Source organism: Portunus trituberculatus, unplaced genomic scaffold (assembly GCF_017591435.1).
Source record: "Portunus trituberculatus isolate SZX2019 unplaced genomic scaffold, ASM1759143v1 PGA_scaffold_442__1_contigs__length_13359, whole genome shotgun sequence".
NCBI classification, from domain to species: domain Eukaryota; kingdom Metazoa; phylum Arthropoda; class Malacostraca; order Decapoda; family Portunidae; genus Portunus; species Portunus trituberculatus.
In genome coordinates, this window is record NW_025541610.1 from 5,001 (window position 1) to 11,358 (window position 6,358).

A 6,358-nucleotide genomic window follows, 5' to 3' on the forward strand; every position below is an offset into this window, starting at 1 on the left:
CGCCGATGGACGCGAGTTGGTTCCCGTTACCGGGTTCCTGCACCAAGGGACACAGCCCAAGATTGAACTGGTCCCGAGGTTGGCATCCAGGCCTGGTTACGGAATAAGTACCGTATTCCCTTTCGCCACTAACTCCCAACCAGCAACTGAGGAAAATCTCATCCTCTCTCTGTGCTGCCCATTAATGAGAGGTCTTGATGTGCGTGACCGACAGGGCAGCAAAACTCGCTTGGCCGTTGCCTCTAACGTGGGATAAGGCTTTAGCCTTGGGCTTAGGAGCGACTAACCCATGTCCAACTGATGTTCACATGGAACCCTTCTCCACATCGGCCTTCAAGGAAGTCTCTCTCGACTATTTGCTACTACCACCAAGATCTGCACCAGGGGCGGCTCCAGGCCGGCTCACGCCGGATCCTTCAGCGCTCACCCTGCGACCCTCCTACTCGCCGGGGCTTGGAGACCTGGGCTACCCCCGCTAAGAGGAAGCTTGGCCTATAGTGCCACCGGCAGTCGAGTATCGGGAGAATGCTTGAGCGCCATACCATTTTAAGGGCTAGTTGCTTCGGCAGGTGAGTTGTTACACACTCCTTAGCGGATTCCAACTTCCATGGCCACCGTCCTGCTGTCTATAGCAACCAACGCCTTTCGATGGGGTCTAGATGAGCATTCGTTTAGGCCCCTTAACTCGACGTTTGGTTCATCCCACAGCGCCAGTTCTGCTTACCAAAAATGGCCCACTAGATACTCAGATTAGTCGCCGAAGCTTCAGCATTCAAGCAAGCTCGGCATCTCACCCATTTAAAGTTTGAGAATAGGTTGAGGACGTTTCGTCCCCAAGACCTCTAATCATTCGCTTTACCGGATGAAACTCCTCCGTTTCCACGAGTACCAGCTATCCTGAGGGAAACTTCGGAGGGAACCAGCTACTAGATGGTTCGATTAGTCTTTCGCCCCTATACCCAGCTCTGACAATCGATTTGCACGTCAGAATTGCTACGGACCTCCACCAGAGTTTCCTCTGGCTTCATCCTGGCCAGGCATAGTTCACCATCTTTCGGGTCCCAACATGTCTGCTCATGGTACTTGCCGACAGCACGCGCGCTAGGCCACTCCGGACAGAGCAGGATCGGAAGGCGCCACCGCGCCGGACGAGCCCGAGAAGAAGCCCCCCGAGAGAGGCCCCCGCCCAAAGCCCGCCCAGACACGCGGCACGCCAGCCGAGAGCCCAAGCAAAGCCGATGAGGTCAACAACAGATTCGCGCGACAGCGTCGAATGACAAGTCCCGGGCCTGCGCCCCCCTGCGTACAGGCGAGCAAGCTCGGACCAACGAGCGCACCGCGCCACCCACGGGACCGACGGCGGACGGAGAAAGGGACTCACTCCGCCCTTGAACCGCCACAGGGCCCCGCTTTGGTATGGCGTGAACGCGGCGGCATCGCCCGGTCAGGGATCGGCCCCGGCACGCGCCTCCGAAGAGACACGCGCCTTTCACTTTCATTGCGCCTTTGGGTTTAGTGCGCCCAATGACTCGCACACATGTTAGACTCCTTGGTCCGTGTTTCAAGACGGGTCGGGTGGGTCACCGACCTTTTGCACGCCGCGAGAGGGAAGCTTGCGCCGCCCTCTGCTGCACGACCGTCGCAGGGCAGCCAGGACACCGGAGGTTTCCCCCTTCGAAGGCGCAACGAGGCGCACAACGTCGGGGTACCAGTCCGCCCGGGCCTTCGACGTCCCCAGCAACGGGTCGCGGCGACCTACATCACGAGGGGAAATACGCCCGCCGGCGCCGGCTCGAGTGCGGGCACGCCCAGATTTCCTGGGTCGCATCTGCGAATCCCGCACCCGGCCGACCTGGGCCGACGAGCTGAATCCCTCGGTTCGACCTTCGAGGTCCCACCCGTTTGGCTCTTAACGGTTTCACGTACTCTTGAACTCTCTCTTCAAAGTTCTTTTCAACTTTCCCTCACGGTACTTGTTCGCTATCGGTCTCGTGGTCATATTTAGCCTTAGATGGGTTTACCACCTGCTTAGGGCTGCATTATCAAGCAACCCGACTCTACGGAGAGGCCCTTTCCGACAATCTCTCGTGTACCCTCGCGGGCCGCCACACGGGCCTGTCACCCTCCACGGGCAGTGGCCGCTTTCAAGCATAACTTAGGCGGTGAGAGACTGCGTGCCGGACCCTCCGAAACGCAACACCCTGGCGCCGGGTCACGACGCCAGGTTATGCGCTGGGCTCTTCCCGGTTCAGTCGCCCTTACTAAGGGAATCCCTGTTGGTTTCTTTTCCTCCGCTTATTAATATGCTTAAATTTGGCGGGTACTCTACCCTAACACGAGGTCGACATTGGAGCCGCACCGTCAAGCCGCTCATTCAAGCTTTTCACAGTGCTTTTACAACTTTGTCTCTCTCGTCGGCCGACAGCAGGGGAAAGAAGCGATACGCGTACTCTAACCCCGTAGTCGACGCGACAAGATTCGAAAAAGTTTGGCTCCACTCAACGTTCTCGATCCCTTCCTTCCAGCTTTATAGAGTAGGTGCGAGCCGCAGTACAGAACAAACAGTCCGACCCGGTCGCCCTCCTCAACCAGCTTTAATCATAGGAGGTTGGGAGCCGAGACCGCAGGCAAAACTCGTAATGAGCTAGCTAGCTAGTTCATCCGAGTAATGCCAAGTCATCGGCACGTGACAGCAACACGCACACGCGTTGCGCCATCGATGCCTTAGGTCTTAAGGGAACGCCACAAAGGCGAAAACTCCCCAATGCGGTCAAAGCCAGACCAACGCAAGCACTCTGAAAGATGCCATGATGCATCTCACCCACGGGACCGCTTCCGTTAGGATTTGGTCCCGCTTTATAAGGGTGCCCCATTTCATTGTACTACAAACGCGCGTGAGGGTGTGAAGCCCTTTCGGCGCGAATGTGGTTTGAAAGAGTAGTAGTAGTAACTTGCGCGGCTGGACAATGCCGATGCATGTGATATGATATCCGACCCTCGTGTAGGGTGACGGCAGCACATGAGAGTGCCGCCGCCGCAATGTGCGTTCGACTTGTCGATGTATCTGGTATTCTTGCGATTCACATACCGACACGCAGCTTGCTGCGGTCTTCATCGACCCACGAGCCGAGTGATCCACCGTTAAGAGTTGTGATAGTATGTTTGGAATTACGTCGGAACTAGGCCGACTCTTTATCAGACTTCCACTGCCTCTGCCTCAGGAGACTTGTGGGAAGACGTAGTGATCTGGGTTTTAAATGGGTAGTAGTAGTATTGAGTACACGGGTAGTGTACGGTTTAATGATACCCACTGGGGACGACCGAACGCAGCATGTGAGCAGCTAGCAGTCAGTGCTGCCGCAGTCACTCACTTCTGCGCTCCATCGCCATGGTATCCCAGGGGTAATAAGGTAGTAAGTTCAGCATACGTAGTAGTAGTATAGTAGGTGTTGGTCTACCGCTCAAACAATCCTTGCACGAAGGAAAGTTAGAGTGGAGAAAAGATTTTGTTGGGTTGTCAAACAGGGAAGGAGGCCCTGTTGACAGGCAAGGGAGGCCCCTACTACTTGTTGTACTCCTGCGGACGGTGGCACACGGCCATTATCCCCGCAGGAGCTGCTGACTGATTGATTAGGCCAATCCCCGCCACCCTGGTGCGAGCTTTTTAACTTTTAGTTGCGTTCCTTTCAGAAACGTCACGATAATGATCCTTCCGCAGGTTCACCTACGGAAACCTTGTTACGACTTTTACTTCCTCTAAATGATCAAGTTTGGACATCTTTCCGTCAGCTCGAGGCGCCGAGAGCCCGGCGGCAGTAATACCGCGCGGGCCTGGCATCCAAGAGCGCCAGTCCGAAGGCCTCACTAAATCATTCAATCGGTAGTAGCGACGGGCGGTGTGTACAAAGGGCAGGGACGTAATCAACGCAAGCTCATGACTTGCGCTTACTGGGAATTCCTCGTTCATGGGAGACAATTGCAAACCCCAATCCCTATCATGAAAGGATTTCAACGGGTTACCCGCTCCTCTCGGAGGGGGAGGACACGTTGATCCCTTCAGTGTAGCGCGCGTGCGGCCCAGAACATCTAAGGGCATCACAGACCTGTTATTGCTCAATCTCGTGCGGCTAGAATTGCCGCTTATCCCTCTAAGAAGAAGCTGCGAACTGGACACCAATTGCTGGAGATCCGTCGACTAGTTAGTAGGCCAGAGTCTCGTTCGTTATCGGAATTAACCAGACAAATCGCTCCACCAACTAAGAACGGCCATGCACCACCACCCACCGAATCGAGAAAGAGCTCTCAATCTGTCAATCCTTCCGGTGTCTGGGCCTGGTGAGGTTCCCCGTGTTGAGTCAAATTAAGCCGCAGGCTCCACTCCTGGTGGTGCCCTTCCGTCAATTCCTTTAAGTTTCAGCTTTGCAACCATACTTCCCCCGGAACCCAAAGACTTTGGTTTCCCGGAAGCTGCCCGCCGGGTCATGGGAATAACGCCGGCGGATCGCTGGTCAGCATCGTTTATGGTTAGAACTAGGGCGGTATCTGATCGCCTTCGAACCTCTAACTTTCGTTCTTGATTAATGAAAACATCCTTGGCAAATGCTTTCGCAGTAGTTCGTCTTGCGACGGTCCAAGAATTTCACCTCTAGCGTCGCAATACGAATGCCCCCCGCCTGTTCCTATTAGTCATTACCTCGGGTTCAGAAAACCAACAAAATAGAACCGAGGTCCTATTCCATTATTCCATGCATAGGCATTCAGGCCGTCAATGTAGCCTGCTTTGAGCACTCTAATTTTTTCAAAGTAAACTCTGCCGGCCACGCGGGACACTCGATGAAGAGCACCCCGTGCGAGCCAGCGGGCGGTTAAAAACTGTTCGGAGCGTGACAGTGTGCACCGGGCGGTGAACCGTCAGTCCAGAACTGAAATCCAACTACGAGCTTTTTAACCGCAACAACTTTAATATACGCTATTGGAGCTGGAATTACCGCGGCTGCTGGCACCAGACTTGCCCTCCCAATAGATCCTCGTTAAAGGATTTAAAGTGTACTCATTCCGATTGCGAGGCCTCGGATGAGTCTCGCATCGTTATTTTTCGTCACTACCTCCCCGTGCCGGGAGTGGGTAATTTGCGTGCCTGCTGCCTTCCTTAGATGTGGTAGCCGTTTCTCAGGCTCCCTCTCCGGAATCGAACCCTGATTCCCCGTTACCCGTTATAGCCATTGTAGGCGTATAACCTACAATCGAAAGCTGATAAGGCAGACACTTGAAAGAGGCGGCGCCGGTGCGGAGACCGTGCGCTCAGCTCAAAGTTATTCAGATTCAACACAATGGGGTGACGGACCGAGGCCCGACCGGTTTTGAACTAATAAAAGCGCTCTTCCCTTGCGGTCAGAGACGTGGTGCATGTATTAGCTCTAGAATTACCACAGTTATCCAAGTAAGTGTGGGTACAGATCCAATGAATCATAGCTGATTTAATGAGCCATTCGCGGTTTCGCCTTAACTCGGCTTGTACTTAGACATGCATGGCTTAATCTTTGAGACAAGCATATGACTACTGGCAGGATCAACCAGGTAGCAAAATGTGATGATGAAGGCACTCGTAGTGTAGAGTCGCACATCAAACATCAAACCCCTCCTCCTTCTCAATACTCCAGAGCAGCTCTACTGCTGCCCTCCATACACGTCAAGGCGTGTATGCTTGATTGACACTTGCCCTCTTTATTTCTCTCTCTCTCTCTGTCACACCTTGCTTGTTTCTTTCTCTCTCTCTCTCGAGTTTTACTCTCTCGCATCATGGGGTGAAGGAAGTCTCACTAACACCCTCAGCTTAATAAGTAGTAAACTCTTGTAATAATAGTAGGGAAGGTAAACGCCCGACACTGTGTCGCGACGCTCCCTTTGCATCATAACAGCAGCACCTGGGTGGGGTTGCCAAGCCCACCACAATAGGCTCCACCACCACCCTAATGAGGAATTGACGGAAGGTGCTTAATCTGACACTCTCTCTCTCTCTCTCTCTCTCTTTCCCTCTCCCGAGTTTTACTCTCTCGCATCATGGGGTGAAGTCTCACTAACACCCTCAGCTTAATAATAAGTAGTAAACTCTTGTAATAATAGTAGGGAAGGTAAACGCCCGACGCTGTGTCGCGACGCTGCTGGGTGGGGTTGCCAAGCCCACCCACACACACACACACACAATAGGCTCTACCAGAGCAGTGGTGCCCTTCCGTGAATTCCTCGTTAGGGTTTTAGATGGAGTGGAGTGCGTGTCATCGTGTGCGCGCTCGGTCGGACGGACGTCTTGTGTTTATAAGATGAGGGACAGCCCGTCCTAGCCCGCACGCACACACAC

The 6,358-nt window shown here is 54.0% G+C and overlaps 2 non-coding genes and 1 pseudogene across 2 annotated transcripts; all 3 read right to left on the bottom strand.

Annotated features, from left to right (window-relative positions):
- The window catches only part of LOC123500616, a 6,800-nt pseudogene extending 4,456 nt beyond the window's left edge, over window positions 1–2,344 (bottom strand).
- A 647-nt stretch (window positions 2,345–2,991) lies between these two features.
- LOC123500614 lies at window positions 2,992–3,150 on the bottom strand. The gene has a single exon (XR_006673404.1). It is a non-coding gene; the product is annotated as a 5.8S ribosomal RNA (ribosomal RNA).
- Window positions 3,151–3,701: 551 nt separating this feature from the next.
- On the bottom strand, window positions 3,702–5,580 carry LOC123500615. The gene has a single exon (XR_006673405.1). It is a non-coding gene; the product is annotated as a small subunit ribosomal RNA (ribosomal RNA).
- Between the last annotated feature and the right edge of the window lie 778 nt (window positions 5,581–6,358).